The sequence below is a fragment of the Protopterus annectens genome, chromosome 8.part1 (genome assembly GCF_019279795.1).
Source record: "Protopterus annectens isolate FY-2018-M chromosome 8.part1, PAN1.0, whole genome shotgun sequence".
Lineage (NCBI taxonomy): Eukaryota > Metazoa > Chordata > Ceratodontiformes > Protopteridae > Protopterus > Protopterus annectens.
Window position 1 is genome coordinate 33549032 of NC_056742.1, and position 24310 is coordinate 33573341.

Genomic DNA, 24310 nt, shown 5'->3' on the forward strand with positions numbered 1-24310 from the left:
ATGCAATCCCAAATAAAACCAAGACCCATTCCACCAAAGGCAGGCGCCCAGTCTGGTGGACCCCAGCCATAAACAAACTTTACAACAGGAGGAGGAAGCTACTATATGACAGAGCAAAATCCCTAAAAGGGAAGGCATCTCTGATCAGTACTAGCAAAAAACTACGATCACTCATAAAATCATCCAAGGCCAACTTTGAGAGAAAAATGCAAAAGACACAAAAGACAATCACAAGGCCTTCTTTAGCTATGTTAGAAACCTGGGTGGAAACTCCCAGATATGCTCAGAGTTAGTCCAAAATGACACAAAATACACTGAACCCACTGACATTGCCAACATTCTGGCAGACAGGTTCAGTGCAAATTTCTCCTCCCCCCCAAAAGGAGAAATAACTATCCCAGCAGAGTGTAGCCTCCCTAACATCTCAGATGCCCAGGTAAGAGCCGCCTCTCTAAAGCTAAAAACACAGCATCAATGGGACCGGATGGTGTCCCGGCTGTGTGCTACATGAACTCAAGAGGAACTAAACCCACACATAAGGCTGCTGTTTAATCTTAGCCTTACTACAGGATCACGCACTCCAAGAGTGGCGACGGCAACAGTGGTCCCACTTCACAAAGGCGGTGCTTCTACGGACCCTGAAATTACCGCCCCATAAGCTTGACGAGCCTGTCTGCAAAGCTATGGAGAGGATCATTATGGAACTCATAAACAAAGACATTGGGGACCTACAGACATTGGATCCTACCCAATTTGGCTTTGTCAAGGGCAGATCCTGCCTTTTGAACTTGGTCGACTTTTTTGAAACAGTCACTAAGGCCATTGATGAGGGTAAGGCAGTTCACACAGCCTACCTTGACCTTGCAAAAGCCTTTGACACAATACCCCACTCGGGCATCATAGACAAACTCACCAGCTTAAATGTAAACCCATATGTCACAAGATGGGTTGCGAACTGGCTAAAGGACAGAACTCACAGGGTCAGAGTTGCTGGAGCTTTGTCAGACTCTAAGCCAGTCACAAGCGGTGTCCCACAGGGCTCAGTCCTGGGACCCCTCTTGTTCGGCATTTATTTTCAGGTACAGGCAAACATAGGAGGATTGTGGCTGACAAAGTTCGCAGATGACTGCAAACTGGGCGCCATAATTGAAACTCCAGCGGACACAAACATCCTTCAGAGAGGCCTCATAGAAATGGATAATTGGTGCCAGAGCCATAGCCTTAAGCTGAACGCCAAAAAATGTATAGTCATACCCTTTGGGAAAAACAAGGTACCGACAAATTACCACATAGGTGGTAATCCATTGCACGGAAGAGGTAATCAGGGACCTAGGGACCCAGGTTGACAGTAACCTCTCATTTGACACTCACATTGCCAAAGTGGTTAGGAAGACCTTCTATATTGCCCACCTTATCATAAAGGGTTTCACATCTAGATCAAGAGAGGTCATTGTGCCCCTGTACTCTTCTCTTATCAGGCCAATGATTGAGTACAATGCCCCATTTGGGATGTATCTCACCCGACACCTGCAGCAGTTGGAAAGACCCCAAAAGTTCCTCACCAAGAGGATAAAGGGTCTTAAACATATGTCATATGCTGTCCGACTGAAAAAACTCCAGCTCTATTCAGTCGCATACCGCCTACTCAGAGGTGATCTGTGCCTGATGTACAAGGCATTGTCCAATCCGGAATTAATGGACATGCTCCACCTCAGAAAATCCAAATCCATCAGAGCCACGAGAACAAGAGACTTAAACCTCAACACAGAAATAAATAGGACATGCTGGAGGGACAGATTCATAACCCAAAGGCTCCCTACACTCTGGAACAGAATCCCAGTCCATGTTAGGCAGAGCCCCTCACTGACTCTATTCAAGAGAAATCTCGACGAATGGATGGGAGATCGTAGGTTTATCCCGGGGGTCATCTCTGTGTGACTACTAGACAGAGGCACAGTAAACTAAACCCAAAAAGGGCGTAGTATTCTCATCCTAAGGGGTGGTGAAAGCCACACACACTCTGGCTAGGCTTATAAATGCCCTAGGGCAGATAGCCTAGTACGAACCTATGAACCTATGAACCTATGCTGACAGATACTGGTGGTTAGTATCTGCAGTGAGTGACATGTGCACCTCATGTGTTTGGGGTCCTTTGGCTGTGTGCTGGGTGGGACAGGCCTGGATGGCTCCTTGTCACAGTCACCATCTTCCACACATCTATGTATGTCTACCTTTGGCTTATTATAGTGTGTCGCCCTGACATATATGTCTGTATTCCAGTCCACTGTGTGTGCAAGGCATGAGTGGTGCATACTGATGAGTGTCTGCACTAACATCTGCAACTGCCAGAAATGTCTGGTCCACTGGTGTTTGCAGTCATGGCCTTCATGTGTTTAAGTGTGTGAGCATGCCCAGGATGACCATTCGTTAAGTTGTTGACTAACATTGCCTTCATTTCTGTGGTGAACATGCTCAGTATGGCCATCTGTAGTGGATGTGTGGATCGTGTCCAGGTAGTTTGTGTAGCAGTGCTAACCTTTGTGTTGTACACCAACAGGTAGCATGCTGTGTTGTGCAGGGTATCCATTGATCAGTTGGCTTTGGCTGTTACTACATTTCTGCATAGCGGGGGGGGGGGCACACCTGACTATTACTACATTTCTACACAGGGCTGGGGGGCACACCTGACTGTTATTACATTGCTATGTAGGATGGGGAGGCACAACTGATGTACACATTTGCTATGACTGTACTTGTATGTCATGTACTCCATTTTATTCTGCATTGCTAACTATCATGCTGACTAGAGGCACACCAGTGTACTACAGATCGTGGCTTTGGTTGCCCTACATATTATTGTCTGACTTCCTACCCTTCAGAACTAACATCCCTCTGCCTGCCCTGCTGTGGTCTGTCTGTGTAGACCTGGGGGTGCGTTTAACCATAGCCATCATTCTGTGGCCATGGCACAGGCCCTGTTTGGGTTTGTCTACACCTGTCCTGCAGGCTGCGGCTGTTGATGGGTATGTGAACCGTCCTGACTGGCATGTGTGGATCATATGGGCACACATGTCACTCAGCACCTTTCCTGCATTGGGTTTTGTCACCCTGTGTAGTATTGGCTACTATGGTGACTCAAGTATGTATTACACATGTCAGGGTGCCACTATGGGTGTCTACTGTGTGCTGCCGTAATATTCAGTCACCCAATTCCCTTGCATGCTCACATCCATACCATAGATACAGGTGACAACACATTCTACTTCATTTGGCAATTGGTAGATTGATTGACTTACCTTGTGGGTGTGCCAGAGTTGCGGATGGTGCTGGAGAGCTGCCTATGTCAGATGCACATAGTACACTCCCTAGACATGGTTGAGCACAGGTGGTGTCATGTTTGGCATCCTTTTTACTGTATGTGCGAGTCAGAGAGAGGTATCATTCCCTGAAACCCTACTGTGTCAGTGCATGTGCTATGAGTTGCCTCTTTGCCAAGGCCAGGGCATACTGGGCGTGCCTCCTTCTGCCTACTGGGGCAGGCTCAGGTTCTTCCTCCTCTAGGTCACTCTGTGCCTGTGCAGGCCTTCGCATTGGTGGGGGGCTGTGTGACCCTGCCCCATGCTGTTCCTTCTGCAGCTGTTTCCTCAGAATCATATTGTGTAGCGTAGCACATACCATAACAATTTGGGCACATGTAACTTGTGAATACTGCAAGGCTCCACCGGATGTGTCCAGACACCAGAACCATGACCTGAGCATCCCAAACACATGCTCTATTATATGTCTGGCCTGTGAGTGTGCCTCATTATGGCATTCTTGTTCAGGTGTGTGTGCATTTCTGATGGGTGTCATCAGCCATGGCTCCAGTGTGTACCCAGCATCCCCCACTAGGTGACTGTAGGGGATGTCCCCATTGGCAAATATCTGGTACAGCTGCATCAGATACCATATATGGGAATCGTCATAGCGTCCAGGGCAGCAGCACACACATTCATTATAATGCCTTGTGCATCACATACGACCTGGCAGTTGATGGAGGGGATGCCCCTGTAGTTAATGTAGACCCTACCGTGCTCACCGGGTGGTGCTTTGATGCATATGTGCGTGCAGTCTATAGCACCCACTACCCCAGGGTATTCTGCTATTTGGTGGATGAGATGCATATTGATGGTCAACTCCTCACGGGTGTTGAGGAAATATACATGTTTGCTGGCATGTGCTGACATGGCATCCAAGAATTGGTGGAATACTTTGGATTCTGATGCCTTTGAGATCCCCATGATATCCCCAGTTGTGCTTTGGGTGGTATCTGTGGCTAGGATACCTAGGCCTACATATACCTTGCTATCTACTGGGATGGGTTCCCCTTGGACAGTTTGTTGTGTCAGGTGTGGCCGGCACAGATCAACTATTTGCTGTAGGAGGTCTCTGTCCACCCTATAGAGCTCCACTATGTCCAGCTCATGTAGCCCCTGGTAGGTTACCCTCAGTCTGTATACTCTTCTCCGTCTCCTCACTGTGGGTTGTTCAGCAGCATGCACACCCTCACCACCCTCAGCCTCTTGCACATGTTGTTCTATGCTGCCTGCTGCAGCCCTTCTCATTTTGTAGGTTTGTTTGTTACAATTTCCCTGCTTGTATATACCAGTGATGTAGAGTATGGGAAAAACCAGTGGGGAAGGTGGTTGCTTAGTTTATAGTAGTGTTCTGGGCTGGGCTGTTGCCTGTGTAATTGGCTGCTTCCGATACATTTCACCTGGCAGCTAAGCTAGTTCGCCTTGATTATCTTCCTACTGCTGTTTTCCCTTCCTATTGCCCTTCTGTTTAAGCCTGGGGTTGTGCGCCGCACAAACAGAGTACTCAAATGAGCACACTGCTGCTATTTCCTGGTTTAACTTCTTTCTTCTTCCTGTAAAACCTGATGCGTGGCGTGCACACCTGCTTACACTTTGTAAAGAGTGCTAGGCAGGTTTAGACACACCCCCTAGCTTAGCTGTGCTACGCTGGGAGCATACCTGAGCCACAGGGCTCCAATCCACTTACAGTAAGCCTGACACACCCACCCATAATGTCACCTACCTCCTAGTCTTGTACTCAGCTATTCATACTCTTACACTATTGGGACCTGCCTCACATGCTGGAGAAAACTGGCATTCACTATCCTTCCACTAATTTGCATAGGATTGCCTGCTAATGCATAGTTACATGTGTCACACTGAGCCTCCCCCCTTAGCAACCACTATTCACTGGCCAGGTTGTCTTTTGCCTGCCACTGACTTGCATGGCAGAATACTGATTCTAGTTAAAATCCTTGTTTTAGGTTTATTTTCTTATTTTCCCAACGATCATGTCTGCATGCCACTGCCCTATGCTTAAACAGCCATTATCGGTGGAAATACAATAAAAAGTTGTATTTTTTACTCTTTGTATTGTTTGCAATGCCAATGGCCGTATACTTGGCCATTGGCATGCTTCCTCCATGATATGCAGCCTTTATTTGGAGCTGTCATGTCTCCATTTTGGATTTAGCAGACCCATACTCAGTTACTAACTGAGTACATTTCTGCAGATTATGCTAGTCTGAAAGGAATGCAATATGCACAGACTAGGAAGATAAGGAATATTTATCCGGCAGCAGAGCAGGAGCATAGTCACTAAATGATGACAGAGGTCTGAGTTTCTGACTTTGTATCCTGCAGAAAATGCATTGTATCCTGTAGAAAATGCATACTAATGCAAACCCTATTATTCTATTAACTTTCTAAGATTATAGAAGCATTATTAAAAATCTGTCTATGAATTTGGGTGTTTGTCTCCCCCTCCCATTAGTTCAGGCTTTGTTCAGAATTCTTATGCTAAGATGTTGAAAGGTATGATGGAGACAATTGTGGGCTGTTACTACAGCAGTTGTGTAGGCTAGCTGCATTTTTGGTTTCATTCAATCATCTTTGCATATACGTATCCTGATGAAGAAATTGTGTAGCATAATTTTTGTAAGATGTGTTTACGTATTAAAACAAATTATTTAATTTAACATCTATGGAATGAATACTTTTTAGTGACATACTACTAATGCATTTTATTAAAAACAGTTTTCCTAATATTAAGGAGAGCAAAAACTTAGGTACCCTATAATTACAAAGGCAAACTACTTACTGGAAAAATACAAAGATGCTAAAGTAAGGCTGTCCATGGAAAAATATATTTAGTATGTGATTTTGCAAGACAAAACCACATTTAGCTTTTCTAGTGCTCACTCATCTCAAAGTTGAGGAGAAAAAATGTCTTCTGAGGCCTTCTGTTCTGAGAATAAAAATAAGAATATATTTTTTATTTTTTTTTTTATTTATTATTATTATTTTTTTTGTAAACTGTAAGAAGTGGCTTGCTACAATCTAAATACTACACATGGAGGGCAGGAACTTTATTCATTTCTGAATACTGGTGCTGCATATACCAAACATGGAGCACTGAAGCTTTTCAGCCTTGACCACAAATGAATGCACTTTTGGCTGATCAGCATCTGCCAATCATGTCCTCTGGCATACTGCACCTGTGATGTCTGTCACATTCTCCACCTTATCTAAGCCTCTGCTGCAACAGAATCATAAATAAATTCTGCATGTGCTTCTATGGATGTTAGTAACTATGAATGTCAATTATTTTCCTGAATAATCAAAACTTGCATAGTCTTTTTCCAAATCATTACAGATGACAAAGACCCTAAATCATTGTCTAATGATTTGTGACTTCACTTAAACAGAAAGCAATACAGTATCTGTTTGTACAGCCAGTAATCAAAGGTCAGGAACAGGCTTGGATCAGTGGTAGGGCCATCTTGGCTAAAAGAATCTATTGTGCAATCTCAGAGTTGGTATATTTAATTTAGTGGGGGAAGCCTATTTTGAGTCTTGATGGTTTTCTATGGGTTGGCTTTTTGGCAAAACTTTTCAGTGTCTGTTACTTCTGGGAATGTTACATTCAGTACCATGTCATGTACCTATCTATATGTTTAATTTTTATATTTAAATATCAACATACTGGCTCTTGCAAACTATACCTCTACCTAGTTGTTTAGCCATTGCTTTCAGTCACATCCCCTGTTGTTTAGCTCAGTAAGCAAAGTATCAGCTCATGATTGGTATGTAGATTTTTCTGAGTGTGGGTTCACATATTCACTGCTGACATTAGACCTGTTTCTTTTATTAGCTTTATATAACATAATTAATAAACTATCACAGGAGGAATCTGACTACTGTAGATCAGCAATTAAAGGGCTATTGAGCAGAAAAACTCTACTACATAAATCCCCTTTTATGGATAAAACCACTAGTCTGTTTAAATGACCTGCCTGGACTCGTATCGAATACAACTTGGAGTTGCAGGAATCAAACCAAGTCAATCAGGTATAGCATGTTTGCTGCTCATTGACTTATTGATACTGTCAACAACATGGAATACTTTGTGAAACATATAGATATGCCCATGTCTGACCCTTAAGGAGGAATTCTCATAATGAATGCCTGCATAATTTATACACAAATTAGAGCTTGTCTAATTGTCTGAGTGTGAGTGTTGTGGAGGATTGATAATAGAATATAAATTCGTTAATGAGTTCAATCTTTTGAGAAATTGTGATACATGGAAACCAACTATAGTTCTGTATAGCACAATGCAGAAATTCATTACTCATAATGGAAACATTTTTTTTTCCTTTGCCATTCTGCATTTAACAATAGTTAAAAAGTTAACTGCATAGTATGTACTGCTTCTGCAAATTATATGGCTGAAATGGAAGTAACAATCTACAGAAAAAGAAAACAAATGTTATAGAAAACTACATAAAATGGCACTGCAATACAGATATAGGCAATTATATAAGCAACGAATTATACATATAATAACTCAAAATCATGTTAAGGTGTAAATGGCCATAAGACACTATAGCCTTGGAATATCGATGATCCAATGATTTCTTACTTGCTAAACAATCTGAATAAGATTTAACTATATTATCAGTTAAAACTTGCATTTCAGAATATTACTGGGATATTAAGCACTACTATTTTAATAACACATTTGCTAAACTAGAAATGATGAAAGAAATAAAGACAAACTAAAGAAAGAATGAAGGAATTATGTCTATGTTATTGCTTACACAAGAGAGAGATTGACAAGGTCAGAAGTAATAAATAATGCTTTAGATTTGTTTTTCATATATTAGTCTTTATTGAATACAATGTATTTCAGAAATAGCAAAAATGAGCACAGATATGGTACCATACATGCACAAGCTTTCATAGAAACAAAACTCAAATGAGCACTTAAAAATGAAAAAAAAAACATTATTTTGTAAGAACAAATTTTACTGTATTAGCTGTCTTCATACAATTTTTCCCTTTTTTGGCAAACCAGCCATGGGACTAAATATTGCTTTTGTATGCATTTTTCAGTAATGCTTGTTTGTATACCAGTGAAGAAAAAACTTGAATGTTAGACAACACTTTGAAATATGCTTTTATCTTCTCTGTTGTTTGCTGTCACAGCATGCTAGTTATTTTAGTATTCATGTCTATGACAAACTGTCAGCAAATGCTGATGATTTCTGTTATTTGCTTATAAACATTCTCTCACTAATGTTGCTGCATGGCTGTCTATTAATAAATCCCAATGCTGAATATATGCACTGGAACTTCAGGTGTACTGAATGCAATGAATAATTAAATTAATTTTGTTACTTACTTCACTGACAATAACTTATAATCTCTTACTTCATTTGAGACATTCTTTTTGACCTGGCAGTTTTACATATACATGTATTTATTTATCTGCATAGCCTTTTGGAATAGGGAAAAAAAAACAGACTTGTTCTTTTTACTGGCTGTGTCTGTGGCTGAGATTTCTAGACTAATGCATCTTACCTGCTTCATAACTGCAGAATCATAGTTTTAAGGCTGTCATGTCACTATGAAGAAATGCACAACTACTCAGTAAACATAGTGCAGCTGTACTCACACAGGTAGTGTTGCCATCATCATTTTTTTTCTGGACTATCCAGAAATCAAACAGATTGCCTACGGTTCAGAAAACACTGTACAAACTCCAGCATTCTGTTTCAGAAAAGAAACAGACTATTGGAGTTTGTTAAACCAGTGGGTTTACTATGCCTTTTAAAAAAAAAAGGATAGTAAATCCACAGAAAAAGGCATCATGAACAGAAAAATAGGGTGTTCTCCGTCTGACATGGCAATGATGTCACAAAATGGGTGGGATGTGGGTGGGACATGGGTGGGATTGTGGGAGATATGAGGGGTGTGGCCTACATCCATTTTTCACATTACATGAACCCTACAGCTCTCTCACTATGTTTTATCATTATTTTGTTCTTCCCTATCTCAGCTTTTCAACCATTTATTTACTGCCTCTCATTCATCTTACCTCCCTTGTCTCTTCGTGTCATTCATATATTGTACTCCTCTTTTCTCTGCATGCCTCTCTTAACCATTTCAGTGTTTTCTCCTCATGTTATCCTTTCATGCGACTATTCACATTCATCTCTTCGAATGTCTTCATACAGCTCTGTCTAATAATATGCTGCTATCCCTGTGGTATAAGCCTTCTCCTTCAATATGCCTACATCTTATCCAAAAAGCTCTGTTAAATATGACTCCATTGTTACAAACATGTTTTGACATTGTAAATTGCTTGTTGAATAAATGTTGTAGCATATTCTTGCATCAATAAATATGTATGTTTTTAGCATATCCTTGTATCTGTAAATATGTTTTGTTCATTTCTTATGTGATCTTATTCACCAGGACTTAGCCTATAAATGGTCCATTGAGATCAGTGGACTACCCTGATTAACACATACAAATAAATAAATAAATAAATAAATAAATAAATAAGTCAGGCATGGAAGAGCACTGTCAGGCCAAGCAAAAGGCTGTATAATTAAAGACAACTATACTGCTAATAAGGCTCAGTAGCCTTGGAATATTTAAAGGAAGAAGCAAGGCAGGGAAGCTCAACAGCTGAAGCAGCACTATAATAAAACACATGACCTGTGTGACATATGTCACAAGTAAGGCTGGCTCTCTCAGCTGGGTCATTGCATACTCACAAAATTTAACTCCACATGTATGCATCTTACACTTGTCTGACACAAGGTGGGTAGTGTGGTAGCCATCGAATAAATCACTGTTGGCATGCAATGCAAAGTGCTAGCCCTGTTCATAGGTTCATAGGTGTGTACTAGGCTAATGGCCCTGGAGCCTTTACAAACCTAACCTATAGGATTACCCTGGCATCGACCTTAGTTCGCAGTGCCTCTGTCGAGTAAAGCCACTGGAGTGATCCCTGGTGTGAATTTTTTATTTCCCATCCACTCATCAAGATTTCTCTTGAAGAGGGCCAGTGATGTGCTCTGCTTGACATGTATGGGAAGTTTAGTCCATAGCATGAGCAGTCTCTGGGTTATGAACCTGTCCCTCCAGCATGTTCTGTTGATTGTGGTAATGAGGATGAGGTCTCTGGAGCATGTGGTGTGGAGGGACTGGGATTTTTTTAGATGTAGCATTTCTAACAGAGCTGGGTCAGGCATGGCTTTGTAAGTCAAGCAGAGATCAACTCTAAGTAGGCGATATGAGACAGAAAATAGTTGGAGTTTTTTTAGTCTGTCCATATAGGGCAAATGTTTAAGGCCTAGGATCCACTTTGTGAGGTACTTTTGTGGCCTCTCCAGTTGTTGCAGGTGTTTAGTGAGGTACACACCAAATGTGGCATTGTACTCAATGATTGGCCTAATGAGGGAAGAGTAGAGGGAGACAATGACCTCTTTCTTCCTGGATGCAAAACCTTTAGTAATGAGATGTGCCACATAGGAGGACTTTCTAACCGCAATGGCAATGTGGTGGTCAAAAGAGAGGTTGCTGTCAACCTGTGTTCCCAGATCTCTTATAACGCCTTCTGTGTTCAGTGGTCTACCATTGATGTGGTAATTCATGGGAGCCAGGTTTTTCCAAAAGGGGATGACAACATGTTTTTCTCATTGAGCTTAAGGCCATGGCTCTGACACCAGTCATTGGTCTCAGTGAGGTCTTTCTGTAGGATGTCAACATCACTTGTGGAGTTAATAATAGCTCCCAACTTGCAATCATCTGCAAACTTTGTCAGCCTGAGTCCCTTCATGTTGGCCTGGACTTCAGAGAAGTAGATATCAAACAGGAGAGGACCCAGGACTGGACCCTGTGGAACTCCACTCATGACTGGTCGGCAGTCTGACTTGGAGTCAGCTACTTTCACACTGTGGGTTCTACCTGTGTGCCAGTTTGTAACCCACCTAGTGATATAGGGTTTGATGCCTTACTTTGTGAGTTTTTCTATGATTCCTGAGGGGGAATGGTATCAAAGGCCTTGGTCAGATCAAGGTAGGCTGTATGAACCACCTTGCCTTCATCCCCAGCTCTGGCGACTGACTCAAAGAAGTTGATCAAGTTAAGCAGGCATGATCTACCCTTCACAAAACCAAACTGTGTGGGAGCCAGAGTTGGCAGATTCCCTATATCCTTGTTTAATAGGTCCATGATGATGTGTCCCATAGCTTTGCATATCAGACTCGTCAGTCTAATGGGGCGATAGTTCCCAGGTTCTGTAGTCACTCCTCCTTTGTGGAGAGGGATGTCTGTAGCAGTGTGCCATTCAGTAGGGACAAAACCTGAGGTGAGGCTGTGATTGAACAGGGCACACAAGTGAGGTGCCAGTTCACTCTGTAGTTCATATAGCACACAGTAAGGGATATTGTCAGGTCTCATAGAAGCTGTATTCTTGGCCTTGGACAGTGCTATTTTAACCTGTGCAGCAGTAATACTGGGTGCCTGGCAATCTACTGGTATTGTGACTGGTCCTTTTGGGGGGGGGTAAAGTTGGCACTAAATCTGTCAGCCAGTTTATTGGCAATATCTGTTGGCTCAATATAGGCAGTACCATTGTGCAGTAGCTCAGAGCAAATCTGGGTATTGCCGTGGAGATCCTTTACATAACTTTAGAAGGCCTTGTGGTTGTCTTTACTATCTGCTGCAATTCTGTTTTCATAGCTAGCTTTAGAGGATTCGGTGAGGGATCTCAACTTTTTGTTGAGGCTGATGGGGGAGTTTTTTCAGTCTTGGGACTTCACCTTATTCTGTATCAGTTTTTTCCTTCTGTTGTAGACTTTGTTTATGGCAGGGACCACCATATTGGCTTCTTTTTTTTGGAAGAGAGTGTCTTGATTCTATTGGGTATGGCAAGATCCATCCATTTGTGTATGTGTTTGTACAGTGCATTGGTGTATGATTCGGCAGTCATGCAACTATTCTCCATTTGCATGGGTGCCGTGAGGTTAGCCACATCTGTTTTTAGGAGCCCAAAGTTAGCTTTGGAGAAGTTTTTCATGGTGGTTACCTTTGCGGAGGGTGGGGTGGGTGGGAGTGATGTGGACTTCCAAGGTGATTAGTTTGTGGTCGTATCTAACCAGGGAGGAGTTGACTATTGTTGTAGAGCAGTGGTTGCCCATGTTAGTAATGACCAGGTCAAGGATGTTGCTACATCTAATGGGGGTAAGAACGAGCTGGTCCAGGGCATTGGAATTAATGAATTCCAGGAAATGTTGGGCAAGTGTATTGGTACATGAATTGTTTTCCCAGTTAATGGAAATCCACTTTTCATCATATAAGTGGGGAGAAAATAGTGTAGACAGGAATGTAAGAAAGGGAGAGCAGACAGCAGAGGGAGGCATGCAAGGGTGGTTATATGGAATGAAAGATGGGCAAGAAAGAAGAGTAACTTTATTTTTGTAAGGATTGAGCCCTTTTTGATATATACAAAAATGCAATGATTTGAAAAGTGGGAGAAGGGCAGGTTGCAGAGATACACAGATAAAACTCAGTCTCAGAAAGACAATGGAAGTAGATTCAAAAATGAATGAGAGAAGATTGAATGGATGCAGACATGCATAGAGTGAACAAGGGTTGATGGAGAGGGTAAGACAAAGATCATGTAATGGGGTATGATGGATACAGGTGGAAGAAAAAGCAGGGTGAGGATAGGTTAGGGTCCAGACATAGCTGAATAACAGGCTAGTTTTCTACAAGTCACACCATGCAAACAATGCACTGATTCAAAAGTTTTGCTTTAGTCTTGACTGTAAACTCTATATATCCATATAATTAATGTATGACCGACCGATAGGTATTTGTCTATTATGTCCCCTACACCCAGCACCTAAGGCAGACTTCTCCCTTTGTCCCACCAAAACTATGCTCCTGCATGCAAGAGTTGGGGGGAGTCAGGAAACTGACAAGGCACTATACCAGCAGCCTATCATTTGGGGGCAACCAAGCACAATGAAAACATTGAGAAGGTCATGCTGCAAAAGGGTTTGGGGTTCTATGGCCACATGCTGAGGCACGGCTACAACATATAATGGGGGAGTCTGTGCATAGCACTAACTTTGGCTGTTAAATAGCTGCATGAAAGAGGGTGGAAGCCTGAGCCCATGGATACAGTACAGAAATGGAATGAAGGAAGGAAGGCTGTTCAAGCCACTAACTGTGACTCATAAACAGGTGTATAAGACCATAATTATGTGCATCCTGCAGAATGCCACATAGTCACTGACTGCCATAATTTGCCCACTGGAATAAATATACCAGCATGATCACCTTAGGAAGGCAATGGCTGGAAATGATTACTACATGGGAGAATAAAGTGTTGCTGCAGGCCTTTCACATACGCAGGCTATGCACTTCCTTGGCAAAGCTGCTGAAGACTAACAATAAATACTGCAACCAGATATTACTTGGAATAGTGTGGGACACGAATGCTGTGGGAGGCCTTAATAGGTCTTTGCAACAAATTCAACAAATGGTTACTGATATGATACTTCAAGCAAAGGAAAAGGCACACATACCTCTCAACCTCTTAGAGTAAGAAATCTGTACAAAGCCATAAATAAAAGTGAGACAAAGGACCAAAAATAGGGACACTTTAAATAGTGTTCTTACAAACTTAGAAAGTTGATAGAATAACAAGTTTTGCATTAGCATGAATTTTCTGAAAGATATGAAGTCTGACACTCAAATGTTTGTCATTATAATTTAACTTCAGTCTTTAATGATTTGCAACTAATTTGCCAGAAAACCACAATTTTATGAAAAATGGACAGAAAATATGAGGCAAAAATCTGGACTTTCTGCAAAAATCTGTACAGCTGAGAGGTATAAAGGCACAGCACAGTGCAGCATGGTGACAGACTACTAATATTAAAGGGCTTCACTGATGCTGATCAGCTTTTGGTGTCACTCCAAGAAAGGGGAATATCCTTCTTATACACTAATGGGCTGAATGCTGAATGCTGGAGCTCAGTTTGCCCCACTTACATTTGTGTCATTTTTGGGCATACCAACTTAGTAATATGTCCATTAATGAACAGTGAAAAACACACTACTGCAAACTCATTACAGCCACGTGACACCTCCGAGTGCTACTGCAGTCACATCCTGTTGATGTATATAGGTGTCAAATATTGCTTGTTCATATTTGCATTAATATTTCTAAAACCAGAGCTACATACATAATTCTGAAAGATTTCATCTTAAAGCGTTCACAATTGCAAACATAACTGTATTCATATTTTACCTCTGTCTAGAGCAGGTAAAGAGATATCAATTGTTCATAACAATCGTTATTTATATTGTCATAAATTTCATATTTTTCTATCTCGACAACCATCAGACATAACTACTTAGCCTCTTATGAGAGCTCTCAGCTGAAATAACAAAATGATGCTAACAGTATATGAGTAACTTGAGTGGTTGCTGAGATATTATGTTGTTTACAAAATACATTACTGTTTAATGCTAATTTATAATGAAAATTATATAATATGTTGGAGCTTTTCTCCCCGGGCCTCCACTGAAAAAGGGCTTTTCAGCTCAGTAGGACAATCCCGGTCAACAAATGTAAAATAAATAAATAAATTTTACAAACCAAATAGCTAATGTGTTTACTGTAACTTATAAAATTCAGTTTAAAACCAGGAATGTAAAGAATACTATCACTATAAAATAGTTTATACTGAAGAATTTGACATTTACACTTTATTTAGTTTGTTTGTGTCTTTCGGCTTTTCCCGGTTAGGGGTCCCCACAGTGTAACTCCGGTCCGCTAATGATTGGCAGTAGATTTTTACGTACTGGCTTGCTGGGCCTAATGTACAACCTTCAATGAAGGAACACCCATTCACACATGTCACTACACAGAAGACGCTCTAACTGAGAATCGAACGGGCAACTTCTAACTGTGAGGCGACAATGCTACCGCAGCACCACCACCGCATAGTTACACTTTATTTAGTAATGCCTATTATTCCAGAGATAGTAACATTTGTTTGAAATGTGAGGATACAATTTAATTTTATCAAAAATCTTAGGCTGCACCCATTGGAAGTTACAGTGCAAACTTCCAGAGTTCCATTTTAGGGAATGAGTTAACAGGAAGCATTTACCAAGGCTTACCTGCATATCTGTTTTTCCAAGCATCTCTGGTCTCCAGCAAAATGTATGACATGAGGTGTATGTCAAAATATGCTATATCTAGATTTTCATGTATTTTAATGAATGCAAAGGAGGTTACAGGGGCATATGTGTTGGCTGACAGTATTGCTATGTGTGTGTTCCTGCTTACATAACTTCTGCTGGTGGGCTCAGTACAACAGAACAACACAGGTCTTCTCTCAGTAATGCTAACAATGTTTGCAACAAGCAAGGGGTACAGTGTGAAGGCACCATGGCATTGTCACCAACACTGTACAGGGATGGTTCAGTCACAGGTACTATAACAACGGCCATTTTAGAATTATTATCTGATTAAAGAGCCTCACCAGGGCATGGCTGACAGCTTCAACCTGAGTGTCTCTTACGGCCTTCAACTAGGACCCCATTGTAGACAGACATGTGGACTGCCTCTGAGGAGCAGATACCCACAGCCAGCAATACGCGTAGATAATTAGATTCTGCAATGACTCCAGGACCATCCCTGCAGCACTTAAAATTAAACAGCAGATGAGCAGATCCATGAGCTAGACATGAATAGTTGTTACATATAGATTTATGCAGATAGCGATTGTGCTTCATGGACTTTAGCATGATATGTAATATGTATGAGTATAGCAACAGGAAGCACACAGACTGCTATGGTCACATTTGGAAAATCTTGCATTTATCAGTGCTTCTGAGAGACATATTACAGTTGCAATCTGTTCTTCCTTCCGAGGCCATAACTTCCATGTTGTTGAAAAGATTCAGATATGGGGAGGTTGCACACAGACTGTCCCAAGTCAGCTGAGACTGCTGTACAAGCAGCCTTGCTGTCACCTGAACACACTGCCTGCCATTCCTATCTTTGGGTGTCATTCATGTTATGACTGGCACTCCTTCAGCTCAACACCTGGCTTCCTTTTAATGCACATGAATGATCATATGATTGTAACCCTTCCTGTTATGCATGGGTACAGACATCAGTACCACCACTCATGGTCAATGATACTCATCGTAAACAGCACATGGTATGCTTTATCAGGATGAATAATCCTGATACTAGAGTTCTATACCTTCTGTGACTTAGTCTGTATCTATTACTGACACTAAAAGATAACACAGTAGACATTGTTAGAGGTCACACTATGATTCCTTACTCACCACAATCTCTCCCAGAGTACATGGCTAATATGTTCACCTCCAATGATTCTGTCTCATTTCATAGTGTTACAGTCACCTGTCAACATATCCACCAATTTGTGCAAATGACATTCACTGTGCTCCTTCCACACCCTAACCAGAATGGTTCTGATCATGTCTGATGTTTTGCATGACCAGTCCATGTATTGTGCTACACAGTCTGGGTGTGATAAAGCATGCATCCTTTTAGTCTGTATCATCAGTGTCATGGTCCATAGCCTTGCAGCAGACACTATCTCTTTGCCAAAGTTGAGATTTCATTTTATTTTATTTATTATGCTTTGTTATCCAGGTTAATCATAGTATGCTTATGGCTTATTTTCAATGGAGACCCAATGTGGTATTTATACTAAAAAGGGGAAATTTCACCAATGATCAAGAAAATTCCCTTGCTCAATTCATGTACACCCCAGTTTTGGCACAAAGGTGGCTAGGTAGCTGAAGCAGTACTGGAGTAAAATGCAAGAGTTTAGAGGAGCTGTCAATCCATTCAGAGAAGAATATTCAGGTCCATAATATGCAATATTAGATGAATGGAATAACATACCCACAAATGTTGAAATTAGTGTAGCATTTTCAGAAACTACTATGGCATGAATGGAGGCTATGGAAAACATTATAATAAAAGGAGATTAGCCATGGCATGTGGATGCAGAAATAGTGGCAGAGGGTCAAGGTGTGTTGACCACAGCAGTTTAAAATGGATTACAGCTGTATGAATGGGAGAAGCAGCACCAAGAATGACAGCAAAGTCCAGAGAGGACAATGTGTGCCAGTGCATCGAAGCAAAGAAGGCCAGGGTGAGCATTTCTGTCTCCATAACAGTATTTATTAAGATTTAATGTACATGCAAGCTAATTCTTGTTAGATATATATTCTATACATATAAAAAATATAGCTTGTCAGACTGCGGTGGTGGTGCTGCGGTAGCATTGTCGCCTCACAGTAAGACGTTGTCCTGTTTGATTCTCAGCTAAAGCATCTTCTGTGTGGAGACATGCATGAATGGGCATACCTTCGTTGAAAGTTGTGCGTCAGAGCTGGCAACTCGGTACGTAAAAATCTACTGCCAATCATTAGCGGACCGGAGTTCCACTGTGGCGACCCCTAACCGGGAAAAGCCGAACGACACAACAACACTGAAAGCTGTGGATAAGTTGAGGAATACACATCACAAAACCACTCCCAAGTTAATGTTTTTCTTTGATGAAATCTGATAAAGTGTGATTATATGATTATAGCCACTGGGAACAGACACAAATACCACTACTTGTGCTCAATGACTACATTGCACAAACCACACCTGAAACCATCCTGTGAGCTGGAAAGAAGGCTAAAATCTGATAAATGTGTGGTGATTTATTGATGTTCTTCTCATCCCAGTCTTATAGTATTAAGGACCAGTGTGTTGATTGGCCTGCAACTGCATGTTTCTGCTGAAGTGCCATCATTAAAGAGTGGGATAATGTAAGCTTCCTTCAAAATAAAAGGTACAGTGTACTTATGTTATTCATTTATTTATGGGGTGCATTACAGTAATGGGCAGTGACTGTGTGCCCAATTCTATGAATTTTAGAGCATGCTATAAGTGCCAGTTAAGCTGTGTTGTTTAAATTGGTTTATTTTTTCTTAACACACAATTAATTACTTCTTTTGCCTAGACATAATGCAAGAGCTGGCCTTTTGATGTTTGGAGAAGTGAGGAATTAAATAAGGGGAATCGTGGATCAGCAAAAATAACTTTCTGTAAGTCTCAAATTACAGAGTACCTTGCTGAAATCTACTTTCAGTGAAGCTGTTTTCCCCTACATGCTTATGTGAACGTATACCCTTGACATCCATATATTTATTTACACCTACTCCACAAGTACATGGAAATGTGGTAAAGGCCAGCATGTATTGGTGATTAAAATGATTTTCAGTTAATTTATGAAGAAATTGTCTCATATTTACTGGCAACCAGTTAATTCTCAGGCTGATATGGTATGAGAGATGTATTTACACAATGTCACTGGAGGCAAAGTTCTGACACAAAAACACTCCTAATGTCAATAAGGTTGTCAGTAGTATATGAGTTGCACCCATCACGCACAAGTCAAAGCAGACACATAGACCCACATATGCTGAGGCACATAAATGTAACCTTCCTAAACTCCAAAGATCTTTTAGTTGAAGTACACATAACAAATATCTTCAGGAGCCCAGAATGCATGCTTTCAAAGTAATACCCACATCAAATCTTATGGACACATCTCATGGAGCCTCTGTCTCTAAGCTCTTAAGGCAAGCTAACACACAATCCAACATTCTGGTCTTTGGAGATTCCATTGTGAGACCCACTGATGTCAGTTGCTTATGAAGAGCCAGGATCTGCCAGGTTATACACACACTCAGGTCAATGGAACGCATGTACCAGAATGACTCAGTCATTGTCCCTGTGGGTGTAAATGACCTAAGATGTACCTCCATAGACCTCCATAGAATAAATGAAGCAAGACATCATGGAGTTCTTGGAATATGTGTCCCAGGCTAGTATGACACTAACATAGAGGAGCATTTTACCTTCTCCAAGGATGTACAAACAAAAAATGACTGACTTTAATAATTGGCTTAGTTTCTGGTGTCATTCTAAGGGGGTGGAATATTTGTCAGCATGGAAGGAGATAGTCAACAAACCAGATCTTTGCCAAAGATGGTCTGCACCTCTCCCCTCTAGGTTTTTGAGTCCTCCCCATAGTACCTTTTTTTAGGCAATGCCAAACTTCAAGTACTTCCAACATAGCAAATCAAAACCAAGAAAATCTAAATATGTTACTGCTCAGTGCTAGGAATCTAAACAAAAAAAAAACACCACTCCCTAGAAGCTCTTTTCACCTAAGAGAATGCTGACATTTGTGCAGTCACTGAAACATGGTTTAAATCTGTGGATAGCACACTGACTGTTCCAAGTTATAATGCCGTCCATACATTTAGACCAGCTACTACACAGACAGAAACTAAAGGTGGAGATGTCTCTTTTTACATCAAAAATAAATATACCTCAAGGCTGGTCAAACAGGATGATGGACTTGAGCTTCTCCAAGTTCAAATCACCATAGGCAAAATCCTATACTACTTCCTTGCAAGCTATAGGTTTCCCTCTGTGACCCAGAAATCCCATATTATGTATTTAATCTTATTAGAAACTCTCACCATCCAACCCAATACCATATTCATGGGTGACTTTAATTACCTCACTATTAACTGGGAATCATATATGACACCAAACATACAGGCACAGAGATTCCTGGATTTTGTACACATTAACTCCATGGACCAGATTGTCAGTACACTGAACAGTGATGCACCCATACTGGATATGGTGCTCACTAATATGGAAGAGTGCTGCATACCCCCTAGATTAATGTCTTCTCTGGTAAGGTCAGACCACAAAATGGTCTCCTCTGAAGTAAAAATAAAACCTGGAACAGCAGCTAACCCTGGAATATTCAGGAACTACTCTAAGGCTAGCTTCCTTCTGTTAAGTGATAACCTGGCAAAATGACAAACCCCCATAAACCCTGAAAACACTGCTGCCTATGCAGAACTGTTAATGGAGACCCCATACAAGCATGATAACAGCTGCAAAGAGGCAGCTGTACCCACCATGAAGTGCAAATCTAACTAAAAAACAAGCCACCCTGGTGGAATCATATCAATAGGCCATATAACAGGAGGAAGAAAATAATGGCAAACATTAGGAGGTGCAGCACCCAGCAGGATAAAAGCACTCTCATCAAACTAAACAAACAACGCAGAGGGCAAATAAAGCAACCAAAGCCAAATTTGTGGCAAATTTGGCCTTCCAGGCCAAGGACAACCACAAGGCATTCTTTATCTATGTCTGCATCCTCAAAGGCAATACACAATTCTGTGCAGCACTCATTGTTAATGGAGTCACCTGTACTGAGTCAGAATATATAGCAAACCTACTTGCTGGCAAATTCAATTCCAACTTTACCACTCTCTTCCCTTCAATCTTCCCTCAGGAAATAACAACAAATATAATTCCCCCTGCTATCACTAGGTAACAGGTCCTTAGTGCTTTTTCTAAGGCCAAGGACACTGCATCAGTGGTCCGAGACAATATTAATTAATTAATGTTAATCAAATTGAGGAAGGTATATATACACCCTGACTGTGTTTTTAAATTGTCTGAGGAAGTTTGCAGAAAGAGCAAACGAAAAGCGCTTAACATTATAATAAACCTTTCATTCTCATTGGCGTACTATTGGTTTTGCTTTCACCTGGTTTACTGCATTATTGGCCCAGACAATATCCCAGGATGCCTGTAAATAGCATGAAATATAACCTATCACGCTCTATGGAAATGCTATTTAACTGTAGCCTCCAAACAGGCCTCATGCCTCAAGATTGGAGAACAGCAACAGTCATCCCTCTGCACAACGGTGGGCCATCTACAGACCCTGGAAACTACAGACCATAAGCCTCACTTGTCCCATATGCAAAGCAATAGAAAGAATGATCATGGAAATGATCAATAATGACATATGAAATCTCCAGATACTGGGCCCAACCCAATATGGTTACATCAGGATCAGGTCATACCTACTAAACCTGGTGGACTTCTTTGAGAAGGTCAGCAAAGCAATGGATGAGGGCAAAATGTTTTACATTGCCTGCCTTGACCTGGCCAAGGCATATGATACAATACCTCACTCAGGCATTGTTGACAAACTCAAGAGGTTAAATACAAACCCTTATTTCACCTGCTGGATAGCCAGCTGACTCACAGATAGGACCTAGGAAGTTAGAAATGGGGAGTCCACCTCTACAAGCAGAGTCCCTCAGGTACTGGTTCTGGGACCAAACAGTCCTTTTTGTCATTTGCTTCTCTGAATTCAAGGCCAGTGACAATGGCCTCTGCTGGACTAAATGTGCAGATGATTGCAAATTAGGAGCTATCATTGAATCCCCCACTAACACAAATGTTCTCCAGGATGGGATGATGCAAACAAACTGGTGTTAAAGCCATGGACTAAAACTAAATGGCAAGAAATACATAATAGTATCCTTTGGGAAGTAATCCATCCCTGGTAATTATCATATTGACAAGGCATCCCTAATAGCTGACCCAATAGTCAGGGACTTGGAAACACACACATACAGTAATCTACCCTTTGACCATCACATGTCTACAGTAACAAGGAGATCATTCCGTGTTGTGCAACTTACAAACAAAGGTATAGCATCTTGCTCCAAGGAAATCATTATTCCACCTATCATTGAGTACAATGCCATCTTTGGTATGTACCTAACCAGGCATATCCAACAATTGGAATGTCCACAGAGGTTACTCTGTAAAAAAATACAGGGGGGAAGTAACATATCCTATGCAGACTGCCACATGGCTGTATCACTGCATTCTGTCTCCTACAGGCTGTTGAGGGGGGATCTATGCCTGGCATACAAGGCATTATCAGACCCCACTCTGATGGACCTCCTGCATATTTGCAAAACAAACAGCACATTAATTATTCTTTCTAAAGACTTAAACCTTGCCTGTGATATAAATAGGACATGCTGGAGAGACAGCTATGTATCCCAGAGATCACCCCTTCTCTGGAAAAGGCTACCCGTCCATGTGAAGCAGATCTCCTCCCTAAACCAATTCAAGCATAACTTGGACAACTGGATGGGAAACAGGAAAAATTATCCCTGATTTGGGACCTATGTCTCTAATGGGCAGTCTGTAAACAGTTCATCTCCCAAGCCCCTGCTTGCAGGGTACCAGAACTTGACAGAAATTTGGGATGCATGGCTAAGCTTAAAAAGGCCCTTGTGTTTGTTAGCCTAGTAAATACCAATAAAAATATAGAAAAGGTCTTTTGCTCACAAAACGTACTTAATATTTCTTGAGTTTTCATCAGAAGGTAAGCCAACATATGTAAATACTGTGCCTTAGCACTGGCATACATTTTCATTTAATGCTTGTGTCTTCATTGTATACATGTTCCCCAGAAGTTTGTAGTTATGTGAAGTACATTTTGATATAGAGTCGATCCTTCGTCTACCACTTTCTGCCAATGATACAGTTTCAAACAATTGTTAAGTATTACTTTATCTGTACATATTTGTATGAAATTCCCCCAGTAACAATTTGTACCTAAAACATATTCTCACTTTTCTGAACAAGTAATGCACCCTTGTGATTATTGTCTGAATAGTATTTTGATCTGCTCTTAAGATTTGTTGGTTTATATCATTTTGTTGCTTTTCCTGGTTTGTCTAAGAACTGATGCTAATTTTTGTTCACCACTTCAAGTTAGTATAATCATAATTGAAACAATGAAGAAAAGCAGGAGTGTTTTTTCCATAGCAGAAATGGAGACCAACTGGCTTTCATTAGCTCAAGTACATTAGGTTGTTAGACACCATGAAGTCTCTTTAACAAATGCTCTTGGTCCCCTTTGGGTTAAATGCATTATATCAAACAATTCAAGGATAATTTTACCTTAGTAAAATATAGCACTACAGGCTATCCCAACAGCAGGCATGTTATACTTCAAAATGCAAGGACAATTTCTTTGTAAATATTTTATTAGTTATATTGTGTAAACAACCTTAAGCTTTAAGAAACTGTGATAATTTCTCTTCAAGTACTGCACTTTTTGTTTATTTTTCTCACTGTTGTATCAAGACGTGAGATAAATCCATTCTTCCTCAAGGAAATATAACTGAATCATATTATCTAAGGAATAAATCATACAGATATATCTATGTACCTATCTATTTCTCTCTCTATGGATAGATAGATAGATAGATAGATAGATAGATAGATAGATAGATAGATAGATAGATAGATAGATAGATAGATAGATAGATGTTAATGTAGGTCTGCATACATATTTGCATATACGGACACACACATACCGCACACACATGCATGCACACACGCACGTGCACCCACGCGCGTGCGCGTGCACACACACACACACACACACACACACACACACACACACACATATGGTCTTAAGAAGGACTTATTATAAAACAAAGGTTTATTTACAAATAAATCCTAAAATAGTGAGTAAAAAGGAAAAACATTAAATGAACAGAGCCATCTACTTACTGTTGCATTGTTTTACAAAGTTCATTTCATTCTCTTCACTATTTCAGAAAGTACCATTTTTTTTTTCTTTTCAAGACTCTATTTACCCAACAAGGAGGGTAAGCCCATCAGTTCCTGTTTATAGCACCAAAGACGCTGTTCCATTCCAGTATTGTAGAACACCTTCCAGACTGTTTTTGTTTTACTATTAAGATCTATGTTGACTACTCTTCTGTTTCTCGACGTAGTGGTCAGGAGTCAGATTTCCTTTATATATAGTGACCCTGATATATACACAGTGGCACCTGCTCTTTATTAGTTACAATGGACAACCTCCATCTGGTTTACTTACTTGCCCTGTATCTCTGAAGACTTCTCCATTTATCGCCCATGATCTACCTTTTAGTAAGTACAACCAACTCCA